This window comes from Dendropsophus ebraccatus, chromosome 3 (assembly GCF_027789765.1).
Source record: "Dendropsophus ebraccatus isolate aDenEbr1 chromosome 3, aDenEbr1.pat, whole genome shotgun sequence".
Classification (NCBI taxonomy): Eukaryota; Metazoa; Chordata; class Amphibia; order Anura; family Hylidae; genus Dendropsophus; species Dendropsophus ebraccatus.
Window position 1 is genome coordinate 132,589,746 of NC_091456.1, and position 16,640 is coordinate 132,606,385.

Below are 16,640 nucleotides of genomic sequence, written 5' to 3' on the forward strand. Positions count from 1 at the left end.
ACCACATCCATCCTATACACCTACATCCTATACAGATCACTGTCCACTGACCACATCCATCCTATACACCTACATCCTATACAGATCACTGTCCACTGACCACATCCATCCTATACACCTCCATCCTATACAGATCACTGTCCACTGACCACATCCATCCTATACACCTCCATCCTATACAGATCACTGTCCACTGACCACATCCATCCTATACTCATCCATCCTATACTGATCACTGTCCACTGACCACATCCATCCTATACTCATCCATCCATCCTAAACAGATCACTGTGACCACATCCATCCTATACTGATCACTGTCCACTGTGACCACATCCATCCTATACTGATCACTGTCCACTGTGACCACATCCATCCTATACTGATCACTGTCCACTGACCACATCCATCCTATACCGATCCATCCTATACTGATCACTGTCCACTGACCACATCCATCCTATACAGATCACTGTCCACTGACCACATCCATCCTATACTGATCACTGTCCACTGACCACATCCATCCTATACTGATCACTGTCCACTGACCACATCCATCCTATACTCATCCATCCTATACTGATCACTGTCCACTGACCACATCCATCCTATAAAGATCACTGTCCACTGACCACATCCATCCTATACTGATCCATCCTATACTGATCACTGTCCACTGACCACATCCATCCTATACAGATCACTGTCCACTGACCACATCCATCCTATACTCATCCATCCTATACTGATCACTGTCCACTGACCACATCCATCCTATACTGATCCATCCTATACTGATCACTGACCACATCCATCCTATACAGATCACTGTCCACTGACCACATCCATCCTATACTGATCACTGTCCACTGACCACATCCATCCTATACAGATCACTGACCACATCCATCCTATACTCATCCATCCATCCTAAACAGATCACTGTGACCACATCCATCCTATACTGATCACTGTCCACTGACCACATCCATCCTATACTGATCACTGTCCACTGACCACATCCATCCTATACAGATCACTGTCCCCTGTGACCACATCCATCCTATACAGATCACTGTCCACTGACCACATCCATCCTATACAGATCACTGTCCACTGACCAAATGCATCCTATACTCATCCATCCTATACTGATCACTGTCCACTGTGACCACATCCATCCTATACTGATCACTGACCAAATGCATCCTATACTCATCCATCCTATACTGATCACTGTCCACTGACCAAATCCATCCTATACAGATTACTGTCCACTGTGACCACATCCATCCTATACTGATCACTGTCCACGGACCACATCCATCCTATACAGATCACTGTCCACTGACCACATCCATCCTATACAGATCACTGTCCACTGTGACCACATCCATCCTATACAGATCACTGTCCACTGTGACCACATCCAGCCTATACAGATCACTGTCCACTGTGACCACATCCATCCTATACTGATCACTGTCCACTGTGACCACATCCATCCTATACAGATCACTGTCCACTGTGACCACATCCATCCTATACAGATCACTGTCCACTGTGACCACATCCATCCTATACAGATCACTGTCCACTGTGACCACATCCATCCTATACAGATCACTGTCCACTGTGACCACATCCATCCTATACAGATCACTGTCCACTGTGACCACATCCATCCTATACAGATCACTGTCCACTGTGACCACATCCATCCTATACTGATCACTGTCCACTGTGACCACATCCATCCTATACAGATCACTGTCCACTGACCACATCCATCCTATACTCATCCATCCATCCTAAACAGATCACTGTGACCACATCCATCCTATACTGATCACTGTCCACTGACCACATCCATCCTATACAGATCACTGTCCACTGTGACCACATCCATCCTATACAGATCACTGTCCACTGTGACCACATCCATCCTATACAGATCACTGTCCACTGACCACATCCATCCTATACTGATCACTGTCCACTGTGACCACATCCATCCTATACAGATCACTGTCCACTGTGACCACATCCATCCTATACAGATCACTGTCCACTGTGACCACATCCATCCTATACAGATCACTGTCCACTGTGACCACATCCATCCTATACAGATCACTGTCCACTGTGACCACATCCATCCTATACCCATCCATCCTATACTGACCACATCCATCCTATACTCATCCATCCTATACTGATCGCTGTCCACTGTGACCACATCCATCCTATACAGATCACTGTCCACTCACCTTATCCATCCTATAGAGATCAGTGTCTACTGACCACATCCATCCTATACTGATCACTGACCACATCCATCCTATACTGACCACATCCATCCTATACTGATCACTGACCACATCCATCCTATACCGATCACTGACCACATCCATCCTATACCGTTCACTGACCACATCCATCCTATACTGATCACTGACCACATCCATCCTATACTGATCACTGTCCACTGACCACATCCATCCTATACCGATCCATCCTATACAGATCACTGTCCACTGTGACCACATCCATCCTATACAGATCACTGTCCACTGTGACCACATCCATCCTATACAGATCACTGTCCACTGTGACCACATCCATCCTATACAGATCACTGTCCACTGTGACCACATCCATCCTATACAGATCACTGACCACATCCATCCTATACCCATCCATCCTATACTGATCACATCCATCCTATACTCATCCATCCTATACTGATCGCTGTCCACTGTGACCACATCCATCCTATACAGATCACTGTCCACTGACCTTATCCATCCTATAGAGATCAGTGTCTACTGACCACATCCATCCTATACTGATCACTGACCACATCCATCCTATACCGATCACTGACCACATCCATCCTATACCGATCACTGACCACATCCATCCTATACCGATCACTGACCACATCCATCCTATACCGTTCACTGACCACATCCATCCTATACCGATCACTGACCACATCCATCCTATACCGATCACTGACCACATCCATCCTATACCGATCACTGACCACATCCATCCTATACCGATCACTGACCACATCCATCCTATACCGATCACTGACCACATCCATCCTATACCGATCACTGACCACATCCATCCTATACCGATCACTGACCACATCCATCCTATACCGATCACTGACCACATCCATCCTATACCGATCACTGACCACATCCATCCTATACCGTTCACTGACCACATCCATCCTATACCGATCACTGACCACATCCATCCTATACCGATCACTGACCACATCCATCCTATACCGATCACTGACCACATCCATCCTATACCGATCACTGACCACATCCATCCTATACCGATCACTGACCACATCCATCCTATACCGATCACTGACCACATCCATCCTATACCGATCACTGACCACATCCATCCTATACCGATCACTGACCACATCCATCCTATACCGATCACTGACCACATCCATCCTATACCGATCACTGACCACATCCATCCTATACCGATCACTGACCACATCCATCCTATACTGATCACTGACCACATCCATCCTATACTGATCACTGACCACATCCATCCTATACTGATCACTGACCACATCCATCCTATACTGATCACTGACCACATCCATCCTATACTGATCACTGACCACATCCATCCTATACTGATCACTGACCACATCCATCCTATACTGATCACTGACCACATCCATCCTATAGAGATCAGTGTCCACTGTGACCAGACTCATCCTATAGAGTTTAATGAAAAAGTTGTCACAGTACACCATGCACTGTATAGTATAGTCTTCTAGAGGAGATCTCAGGGGTCTCAGCTAGAGATAAGCGAAGCGCTCATCTAAACTTCTCCCAGTTTCCCAGGATTGGATCCAGCTTTTCCGGCATCCTGGGAGGAGTGGCAGGAAGGGGGCAGCGCTGACAGGCTTGATGAGCGGAGCACTGATCAAAGTGCTTCGCTCACCTCTAGTCTCAGCCACAGGTGCACCCATCTAGAATCTGCTTCATGTGGCTGGATCAAAACGCACAACCTATAACAAATGCATCCTATCTGTTATTCCAGGAGAGCTCCTTCAAGGATGGCCGCAATGCCAGAAGCCTCCTGCTTAGGGTGAGTTTACACAGAGAGATTTAATTAACAGATTTTTAAAGCCAAAGCCAGGAACAGACTATAAACAGAGAACAGGACATAAAGGAAATATTGAGATTTCTCCTCTTTTCTAATCCATTTCTGGCTGTGGCTTCAAGAAACTGTCAGATAATCTGTCTGTGTAAACACACCCTTACCATGCAGCCCAGGTGGCACGAGATACACTTTATGGTCTTGTTCATAGTACTATACCTGCTTTAGATTTACTCACTGATTGGCCAACATAAAGTCGGCAGCGTATATATTGAGTGAGAGCATACACTATGCTTACAGGCATTGTATACGCTGTGTAAATCAATAGAACTAAACAGAGGAACAAAGCATAAAATCCACAGCATTTACCGTACAGGATACTATAGGATATGTCACATTTGTAAGGCTCTGTCCTCATGTAGTATTTTCAGCCAGAATCAGGCCTGGAAACAACAGATGAAATAGACTCTCATCTCTTTCCGTGTTTTAGACCTGCCTCTGGGTTTGACCAAATGCTACATGTAAACCAAGCCCAATGCTATAATGCAGTAGAGCGGCCGTACACTATCCTGGTCTCTTATGTCCCCAACATTAGACCGCTTTGGATAGTGTTATCTTTATGGGGGGAGGGGGAAGGAAGTTGATGCCTTGGGGAAGTTTCCCTCTTCTTCTGTTTCTCTCTGCAGCTTCATCTTGTAGGTCGCTCTATGTTACTAGGCTTTGGTGGAATCCTTCTTATTCTCTCTTTGGATATGATTAAAGATGAGAAGCAATAAATGTCATCCAGTTAGGTGATTGTAATTGTGCACAATGCATCCTCCATGTACCTTACAGTGTCCTCAATACCCCCATACTAGATACCTGCATAATAGGACGACTTGCTGTATCTGTATCTTAGTTCCTGCAAGATGTAATATCAATTCAGGTCCTGTGGTCTTCTCATGATGTCTTCTGCTACTCCTTGTATCAGGACTGGGATCCTGCCAGAGACAAACCTCCGGATAACCTTGGTAGTCATGTCTAGCAGGGGACACAGCTCTAACACAGTGTTCTTCTCAGGTGTGCCACCTCTGGCAGGAATGCCCATATGTTTTGCAGAGCTGACTGCAATAGTTGCTGAATGCACATGGTGACTTGCTGGTCTTCTGTCTATTCCACCATTGAAGTGTCATCATGTGCTCAAGGTCAAGGAGAGAGTGATGCTTCCTGTCATATTGGAGGCTATACTGGGTGAACTGGTCCCTGGCAGAGTAGCTGCATGCAAGATTACCCACAGTAACACTAAAGAAGGAAAGCAGAATCCCAGGCTGCAAATTTTGGTGCCCTCTATTGTGTCATTAACACGCACATTAAACCTCAAATTGGAAAAGTCGTGTAATCCGGTAATTGTAATCCTATTGAAGTTAGTGGTGAATATGCTAGCCTCACACTCCTATTGAATGCTAAAAAGTGCAAAATAAATTGTGTATATCTGTGTGTGTGTGTGTGTATGTATATATATATATATATATATATATATATATATATATATATATATATATATATATATATATATATATATATATATAGATAGATATATATATTTGCCTATATGAATACATCCAGTGACTTTACCTCCATGTGTTCCTATTTAGAGGTGAATGTATAAAATGTTCCCTCCAGCAGAGCAGTAATCTGGTCTATGGTCATCCAAGCATCCATCTCTGTTCAGGCTACAGTCTCGGGAGAGGGGGTTGGTACTGGGGTCCTCTACTGTATGCACTGACTTGTACTTTAGATCACTGTGAAGAACAATTAATTCAACCAGTTTGAATGCTTTGTTGTTGATCCGTTTATGCTATATTGTAGTTAGGGACAACATAGGCTATCACATTGAGACACATTGTTTGAAATGACAGAATATTTAAGGGTTTACATTATTGATGACATGTAGTATCACTGGCAAAACGAGTCAACCATATGACATCACCCTATTGAGCTTGAAATTACCAGGCAACTGTGTGACCATCACATGTCCAAGACACATTTTGTTCAAGTAAGCAATAAGGATTCTCAACAATTACAAGTACAAGCAGAATTATTGTAAAGTTCCAGCAACTGATACAGGAAGTTTATTGACATATTGTCTAAGTTTTCAGAATGTGAATAAATCCACTATGTATGTAAACACTACGGAATCAGCGTGGTAGTTGTGCTTGTCCCATTGATTCAATAGGATGTCTCAAGCACACTCCGCCATCTGCCTAAAGAAGTGACATGTTGATTCTTTGGGCGGATGGTGGAGTGCGCGTGAGACATTCTATTGAATCAGTGGGACAGGCGGAACTACAAGTGGAGACCCCGGCGCAGATAGTGCTTGAAACTCCATGCTGATTCCGTAGTGTGAACATATCCTAACCATAAAACCCACTTAACATTTTTGGTAGGATATATAGAATTTCTGAGTGTGTGCGCTGTAAAAAAAAATGACCAAAATCTTGTTTAGGATTTGTTGATAATTTGTGTAGAATTATGTATAATAACACTTTGTAAAAGGTACACAAATGTAAAGAAATGTAAACCAGCTGTCATCCGGGGTCTTGTGTGCCGTGTATTTTTCATGCGGTGTGCGGTATTTTAGTTCATATGTTGCACAGCTGTAAAATAACATCCAGAAGGCCTCCTTTGTTTGTTAGTATGGATGGGCTCTGTCCCTGTGAGCTTACAGAGCTTATCCACTTAGTCATATTTTTAGGAAAAATCTGATGAAAGGGCTTCATCAGCTATCAGAAATCTTTCTGATCAGTGGTAGATAGCAGAGCAGTTTGGTACAGTCATGTTTTAGAGATGCTGAAGACTGTCAGCATTGACTGAAATGCCACGCAAGGGTGAAGGGATACCCTGGTCGTGGCCTTAAAAGGGGTATTCTGGGGAGTAACTTATCTTCCTTACTTCAACACCGCCACTGTCCTGATGGAGCTGTGGTGCGCGGCCAGTGGACACAGCAGTGTCTTTTTCAGTGTTTTGCCGTCGGTACAAAATGCTGCCAGTAACTTACGTTCATTTAAGTTGGTTGAGTTCTTTATTTATTTTTTTTTTTTTATCACTGCTGAGAGTTGGAGTTTATTGCTGTCCTCAGAAACCTTACAGTAAAAAGTGCTTTAAAATGGTTATCCCAAGATTTTGTTATTCCCTGCCCACAATATAGGGCAGTGATGGTGAACCTTTTAAAGAATGGTTACATTTGCACCTTTTTTTCTAATTTTTGGACCTGCTCCTGGTATTTTGATCATAATACAATGTATAGGCTACAGGTGAAAATACCCTTACTGTGTAAACAAAAGACTTACAAATTTGGTTTGTATATTGCAGCCGTCATGTGATCTTATTGGTATCACTGCCTGCTTTTATTTTTAATTCTGTAATGAAAATCCATTCGTTAAAGAGGTACTCCAGCAATAACATTTTTCTTTCAAATCAACTGGTGCCATAAAGTGCCAAAGATTTATAATTTACTGCTTGCAATGTTCATGAAAATTCGCAAGTCTTCCAGTACTTATCAGCTGCTATATGTCCTGCAGGAAGTGGTGTATTCTTTTCAGTATGGAGAGAAGGAGAGGTTTTCTATGGGGATTTGCTACTGCTCTGGACAGTTCCTATCACAGACAGAGGTGGCAGCAGAGAGCACTGTGTCAGCTGTCCAGAGCAGTAGCAAACCCCCCAAAGAAAACCTCTCTTGCTCTGGATAGTTCCTGAATAGAGGTAAATTACAAGTCTCTGGACACCAGTTGATTTGAAAGAAAAAATTTATTTGTTAGAGTACCCCTTTAATGCTTTGCCCTCCTAGTGAGCCTGTGTTGCAGATATGCTTGTAGATGCCATATGTACCAATCATCCCAAACAGAGCTGCAGTAAAAAGCATGGAGGAGGGACAGAACAGTGACAAGAACCTTCAACCGAATCTGTTGATGATTTACAGATTGATGACAGGCTCAGATTCCTAGACATTGCCAACCTCTGTAAAGGCCCTATTCCACCAACAGATCTGACGACAGATTATCTGCCAAAGATTTGAAGCCAAACCCAGTAGTTGATTTGAAAAGAGGAGAAATCCAGTCTTTCCTTTATGACCTGTTCTCTGTTTATAGTCTGTTCCTGGGTTTGGCTTCAAATCTTTGGCAGATAATCTGTCGTCAGATCTGTTGGTGGAATACGGCCTTAACTTTCAACATATTCTGATGGGAGTTTACACTAAAAAGACACCTACACAGCTTTTCCCATGACATGAATTACTTCTGTTATTTATAGATGGTATAAAATAGCTTGTCAGCGGCACTGCTGGGTGACCCTGGCAATGACGCCAGGTTGGCTGGTCTGCTTGGTCTGCAGCAGGTACAGGTAGAGCAATGGGAGAGGCTGTTTTATAGTATGCAGCATGAACATGCTAGTAGGAAAATGCACTCACCACCCATACCCCTACATGGTGACCTTTGGTGTCGGGCAGTAGTAGGGATGGGCTCTACAGTTGTTACATAAGTCATGTAAATAAAGTAAAATCTGTATAAAGTGAATTAATTTTTTACATTTTTATATTTGTAAGGGACATACTGAGCATATCCTGACTGCAGAGGCGTCAGCCACTTATTGTAACCTATGATTCGTGTGCAGCTATTCTTGAAGACAGATTAAGCTAAAAATGAATCTGTGTATTGGCAGGGCAATAGCTGGCACACTGTAAATAGAATCCTTTTTTGCATTTATTACTGACTTGGCTTGCAGCACGATAATAAATATAGACAAGGCATGCAATTTACTGTCCATTTCAGGTTATACATTTTATACAGTTGGCTCATGGTTATATTTGTTGGTTAGGTGTTGTGCATATTGGAGAAGGTCTATCTGTTTGTTTCACCTTTTAAAACTGGCCCAAAAACTTGCAAGTGACTTTGTACCTTTGGACACGCGATTTTGAATTAAACTACAAGTGCCTCCAAAGCTGGGTTATATATATATAATTGTGTGTGTGTGTGTGTGTGTGTATATATATATTTAAATATATATATATATATATATATATATATATATATAATGTTTGGCCCTGTGCAGTGACAACCCATTCAGCCAATCACTGGCCACAGCGATGTCTTATTATTTCAGCCAAAATCAATGGGCATTTATCCCCCGTAATAGGGGGGCTATAATGGGGTAAAAATTCTGTGCCCACTTCATGTGCTTCTGTTAGGAATTGGATTGTGGTGGCAGCCGGTGACACTGTGAATATTGTGCAGACACAGAAAAGATTGTATTTTTGTTATGGCCTTCACAGTCCCAAGGCTGGAATATTATTAAAATCTCAGACAGATCTGAAGCATGCGTATTGCAAGACAGCAGAATGGGAATGTGATGACCGTGAGCTAGCGGCAAGAAATGTTTGGAGGCTAGGATTTCTGACAAAGAGGTTACATGCTGTTTTATAGAATTGCTGCAGTTTAACACACAGTTTTGTTTTTCTTATCCATTAATACATTTAGCAAATGATCAGTAATGGTACACCGAAACGCTCTGAAATCTGTCAATTTGTTTGTTCTTTGCATAGGCCTTGTCAATTTCTTGTCTTGAACAGACACGCATAAGACTAATGGTGGGTTTACACACAGAGAGATATGTGCCAGATTTCTGAGGTCAAAGTCAGGAATGTATTTGATAAGAGGAGAAATCTCAGTCTTTACTTAATGACCTGTTCGCTGTTTATAGTCTGTTCCTGGCTTTGGCTTCCATAACCGTCAGATAAATCTCCCTGTGTAAACGCAGCCTAACTCCAAATAGCTGGCACACAAATAATTTCCTGGGAGATCAGGTAAAACTTCCCCAAAGAAAATGTAAAGTGAGTACACGCCAAGCACTTTTTCCTTGGCCTCTTCTGATACAACTACAACAGACAATAGTATAGCCTCCTAAATACCATAAAGCGTATGGCATGCCCTATAGGCAGGGGCGTTGCTAGGGTCTTAAAACATCCGGGGCACAGGCCCCATGAGTTGACTTCTCCAGTGACGTTACACACACACACTATATATATATATATATATATATATATATATATATGCGTGTGCGCGTGCGCGCGCGCGCATGTGTGTGTATAACTTTTTTTTTTAAAACAGATGATCACATAGGCTAGTATTTGAAATTGTGACTCACAGTTGACGTCTTCTCTGATCAGAGTCGCTCACTTTTCTCTTTCTTTTCCATTCGGCCCCAGCCATAACCCTTCTCTCCAGAATCTGCCAGGAAAAACATTTTAGGCTCCTTGCTCCAGCACACACAGTGATTAGGTCTCCTCTGTGCCCTATATGCCCTAGCTGTGCTCACATAGTATAGGCCTTCTCTCTACCCCCATATAGTTGTAGCCCCCGCCCTTCCCTCTGTGTCTGCATACATTATAGGCCTCAACTGTGCCTCAAAATAGTATAGCCCCCCTGCTCAGCATCCTTCCTTATATAAAATAGCCCCCCTGCTGTGCAGCATCCTCATATAAAATACCCCCGCTGTGCATTATTCCCATATAGAGTATCCCCTGCTGTGCACCCAAATAAAGTAATAATGCTCCCTGCTGTGCTCTCCCACATTGTTAAATGCCCCTACTGTGCCTCCATATAGTAATAATGTCCCCTGCTATGCTCCCATATAGTAATAATGTCTCCTGCTGTGCCCACATATAGTAGTAATGTCTCCTGCTGTGCCTCCATATAGTAATAATGACCCATGCTGTGCCCCATATAGTAATAATGTCCCTGCTGTGCACCCAAATATAGTAATAATGCCCCCTGCTTTGTCCCCCATAGTAAAAATGCCCCCACTGCTGTGCCCCCTATATAGTAATATAGCACCTACTGTACCCACCATAGTAAGTCCCCCCCTCTGCCTACAGTAAACCTGCCCCCTACACACACTACTACCCCATCTGAGCCCCCCATACACACACTACTACTACCCCCATCTGAGCCCCCCATACACACACTACTACTACCCCCATCTGAGCCCCCCATACACACACTACTACTACCCTCATCTGAGCCCCCCATACACACACTACTACCCCCATCTGAGCCCCCCATACACACACACTACTACCCCCATCTGAGACCCCCATACACACACTACTACTACCCCCATCTGAGCCCCCCATACACACACTACTACCCCCATCTGAGCCCCCCATACACACACTACTACCCCCATCTGAGCCCCCCATACACACACTACTACTACCCCCATCTGAGCCCCCCATACACACACTACTACCCCCATCTGAGCCCCCCATACACACACTACTACTACCCCCATCTGAGCCCCCCATACACACACACTACTACCCCCATCTGAGCCCCCCATACACACTACTACTACCCCCATCTGAGCCCCCCATACACACTACTACTACCCCCATCTGAGCCCCCCATACACACACTACTACCCCCATCTGAGCCCCCCCATACACACTACTACTGCCCCAGCCTAGCCAAACAAAAAAAAAACATTTTACTCACCTGTCTTCTCCAGCCAGTCAGCCTGGCAGTGAGGTCCGAGGGGGTGGCGGGTTTGCGGCGCGGGTCCTGGAGGTGCGCGTCTGTGGCTGCTGGATCCCTCTGTTGGCAAGGATTCAGGAGGGGGAGTCCTTGTAAGTGGGGGAGCTGGGGTCCACTCGGGGTGTGGGGGGGCTGTATCTGCGCCAGGGGTCCGTGGGGGTGGGCTGTATCTCCCGGCACGGCGCCACCTGTCAGCGCAGATTCCAGAGGGGGTGAAGGGGCTGTAGCTGCGGCACCGGGGTCCGCGCGGATTCTGGGGCAGGAGGGGTCTACAGCTGGCGGCGCCCTGTGCTGACGTCCCGGGAGCGCAGGAGAGAGGCAGGCCGGAGCGTGCAGCGTCCACTGCGGCCCTCTGTCCAATAAGGAGCGGGATGACGTCACAAGGCGTCCGGAAGTGGTGCCGGCTGATCCCACTCCCGCGGCCCGCCAGCACTGAAGTAACAGCAGCCTGGGGCCTCTGATAGTGATCTATCTCAGACCCGGCTGCTGTTATTTCTGTGCTGGCGGGATCAAAAAGACTTTCGGGGCTAGGCTGAAATCATTCGGGGCTTTGGCCCCGAATGATTAGGCCTAGCGACGCCACTGCCTATAGGTCTTCAACAGAAAAACTGGATCTCCAACAGAAAACTCTTCAGAACTTTTTACCTTGAACATACTTTTTAAACAAATATTGACAGATTTCCTGATCGATGTGATAGGTCTGTTTGCTACAAATATTTGTATTCTTCAGTGAGAGGTAACAGAATAAATTACTGTGTAACCTGGTATCATTGGCTAATCCAAAAGTAATTTCTGCTTAGATGGAGTCATTTGTCATGTTGAAAACATGTTGAAACACAAACGACTGCAACGATCAGCCAACATTGTTCATGTTAGCTGATCGTTGCCATCGTAATTAAATCGTTTAGTGTAATAAGGACTTGTCTGTGTAAGCGAGATGTCCCCACAGACAGAGTGGGGAGGGAGACACAACGCAGCGTGGTTGTTTCCCCGTCTCATTCCTTATTAGTCACTCCGAACATTCAGACCCTGAAGGATCAAAACTAATGACATGTCAAAAGCTTTTGAACTATACAACAGAACATGTTTAATTCTTACTGAGTAAACCTACTGAGTTCTATGTGCTAAAATAGTGAAGATACAAAGCCATTGGAACATGCACATTGATAAAAAAAAAAAACATGAAAATGTAGTGTCTGACAGCTAAATATTTGAATGCACAAGCTTTTGCTGATGCTTCTAATACATATATAAATAAACTTTTGACACCTTGATGTAATATATTTTGTGTGTAAAACTCCACTTGGATCTATGTACATGGCTGTTTGTAGCCAGTTAAGACTGGTTGTCAGCTTGTCTGCTTTCAGGAAGTGTATAGTGTATAGAGAACAAACACCCTGCAACCATTGGTATATGGTCTGGGGGATGTTTTCATAGTATTCTCTGGGTCTCCTCATCCATGTTTAAGGCATTATTACCCATTTCTTGTTTGAATCCTTCCTTAAAGATCACGTCATACATTCTGATTTTCTTCCCAGGGTTGGATGGGATCTTTCAGCTAGACAATGAAACATGGATAGAATCTCTGATGTTGGTTGGAATAGCGTGACCAAGGCCGCATTCACACGTTCCATAAATAGGGTCCATGCAGGGACTATGTGCTACGTACCAGAACTTGCAACACGTGGCGAAACTGCCAAATCTTTGTGCTGCTGTGCCACTGTACTGACACAGCCGTGTTAGTACAGTAGCACGGAAATTTAACCATTTCAGAGCTCTCAGCATTATAATGACTGATGATGCTGGGACTTCCGAGGTCTGGTTTCTGTCACATAGTTTATGCATGGACCGTATTTATGGAATGTGTGAATGTGGCCTTGGTCATGGTATTTCAACCAATGTCAGACATTTTCTATCCATGTTATATTGTCTTCCTGGAAGATCCCATCCAAGGTCTAGTCCGTGGCACATAGCCTGTTCATGGACCGTATTTATGGAACGTATGAATACAGCCCAAGACTACCAAGTGCTAACCTATTCCCCAGTCTTAAACCCAGTTAAGCATCTGTGAGACCACCTCAATCATTGTGGTCACTCGTATGTAGAGCCTTCCCCATGCACCCTCAGCAATTGCCCTGCAGTCATTATGGCTCCAGATACTTGTGACAGCCTTCTAGGGCTTTATGGAGTCACTCCCAGCCCGTTCCGCTGCTTGTAGTGTGTGACTTGTAGTTGTGTGCTGTGGGATAGTAAATACTGTATGTCTGATTTGTGTAAGAACTTCATACTGGATGAGCCGCTGTTCTCTGCCTTCTAATTCAGAAATTCAGATCAGGTAGATGTAACAGGCAGCTCCTGTACAGTGTATTCGGTGTAAGAGCTGCCGTGTATATTTGGATACATTGCCTTTGAGACAGCGAAAAGCCTCCAGGTGCCAAGCCTCCAACAAATGACTCTAAAAATGAGTTTTATCTTGTAAAATCAATAGCATTTGAAAATGTGGATAATACGGTGTTCTTTGAAGGGTGATATATTTAGAAAACTGCAGGTCTCGGGAGGACAGCGTTTTTGCCATGTGTCATTGGGATTCACTCTGTGATTGTGATCTGCATTTTGAATACATCAGATCACAGCAACAGAATATGTCTGCATAAAGAATCTGTTATTCTGGAATCAGAGGTGGATTAAAGGAATATAAAACAGAAGTGTTAGAGGAGATTTGAGGATTCCAGTCTTGGAACACTCATTTTTTTATAAGTTCGTTTTGATTTAAAGCTACTCTGTACCCACAATCTGACCCCCCAAACCACTTGTACCTTCGGATAGCTGCTTTTAATCCAAGATCTGTCCTGGGGTCCGTTCGGCAGGTGATGCAGTTATTGTCCTAAAAAACAACTTGCAGCCCCGTGCCCAACGGGAGTATCTGTGCCCTAACTTTGCACCACCCCTCCGTCCCTTCTCCCCACCCTCTTCATCATTAGGAATGCCACTGGAACATTTTCTCCTGTCTGAACATCGCACAGGTGCCTTAACGATCCAGCTGACGAATAGGAGGTAATCTGCCTGGAGCATTCCTAATGATGAGGAGGGCGGGGAGGAGGGACAGAGAGGTTGTGCCAGCCTAATGCATATGCAATCTAAGCCCTGGCCGTTGGGTACGGGGCTGCCAGTTTAAAAGTTGTTTTTTAGGACAATAACTGCATCACCTGCAGAGCGGACCCCAGGACAGATCTTGGATTAAAAGCAGCTATCTGAAGGTACAAGCAGCTTGAGGTGGTCAGATTGTGGGTACAGAGTCGCTTAAAACAAAAAAACAAACTAATATATACACATATGTATAGATGCGTTTATAGTTCTATTTAACCTAGGTCGCCTATGGGGTTGACCGTTTGTCCCTCAAAGAGGTGTCATCTCGCTTCTTCAGAAACCTTCCACCTGACATCCCTGCACTTACTACTGCATCGTAATTATAAAAAATGCATAGGGTTCCCCCTATTTTTATAACCAGCCCGGTTAAAAACCAAGCAATAGCAGCCTAGTAACACCAGGGTGGGAAGGGCCATTGTTTTTTGCCCTCCCCAGTCTAATATTACCAGCCTGCTGCCGCCCAGTCCAGGAGCGCCAATTTTGACACCTCGGGACCACTGGCACCCGACTCTTCCCAGTACCCCTGTGGGCATTGAGTACTGGGGTAATAATGGGGGGTTAGTGTTAGCCATTTTATACCGGCTAACACTAGGCCCCGACTTAGTAATGGATTCCGTCTATTAGACGGCTTCTGCTACTAAGTCTATATAGTAAAGAAATAAAGACACGAAACAAGTAAAAATATTTTTTATTCAAATAAGAACACCCCCACACCTCTTGTTGACCATTTTATAAAAAGAAAAAAAATCCAAACAACCGCTGGTCATCGACGTAGTCCATCGAATCCGCCGTAATCCACAGGCAGAAACAAAAGGCAGAAACACACAAAAAAAAACCCCACACAAACAGGAGCACAACACCCATCATCGTGAGTGGTGTTGTGCACCTTACAGTATGCAGCATCTTTACAGATTGCTGCTTACAGTGTGGCACCCAAGGGGTTAAGGGAGGATGCATTGCATCCCCTTTAACCCTTTGGGTGCCATACTGAACAATCTGGCCCCCAGGGGGTTAAGTAAGGGTCCCTACTTAACCCCTTGGGGGCCAGGCTGATGTCAGACCGCACCCATACCAGCAAGGAAGGGGTTAAGTGACCCCTCCGATGTCTTCTATCCTCACTCTTCGCCGGTCCCCGGCACACTGAGCTTAGTGTGACGGGACCGGCTCTTTATATGTCCGCTCAGCCAAACAGCTGAGTGGACATATAAATCTAAATGTTTCTTCTAATGTTGCTATTGTGATAGAAAAAATAGCATCATTAGAAGAAACATTTGCTGTTTTAATTAAAGTAAAGTATTTATTAGTACATTGAGCTTTATTATCGGCAATAGAGCTTCCTGTAGTAAATATTTAATTAATAAAACACATTTTTGTTCTAATAAAGTTATTTTCGTTGTTCCATAGCTTCATTAAAACTAATACATACCTTTGCAATTAAATATGCTGTAAATAAATTACATATTTATTTTTATATTAACAGTATATTTAATTGCAAAAGCATGGATTTGTTTTAATTAAGCTATTGAACAATGAAAATAACTTTTTTAGATAGAATTTTTTTTTTTATTAATTAAATATTAACTATTACTGGAATCAGCATTATTGCCGGGGATCGCTAATCCCGGTAATACAGATTCCTGTAATACTGTTTCCCTGCTTTTCCAGATGCATTCCAGAGGTGTGTGCATCACTTTCTATAGATGTCTTGGACTTGGTGACCTCCAATACGTTGAATCTTGATTTCCAGGTCCCAAGGTTTTTTCTCCC

At 43.9% G+C, this 16,640-nt stretch overlaps 1 protein-coding gene across 5 annotated transcripts in view; it reads left to right on the plus strand.

Annotated features, from left to right (window-relative positions):
• The window catches only part of MCC (MCC regulator of WNT signaling pathway), a 232,105-nt gene that overhangs the window by 63,936 nt on the left and 151,529 nt on the right, over positions 1-16,640 (plus strand). The gene's annotated exons all lie outside the window — the stretch shown is intronic.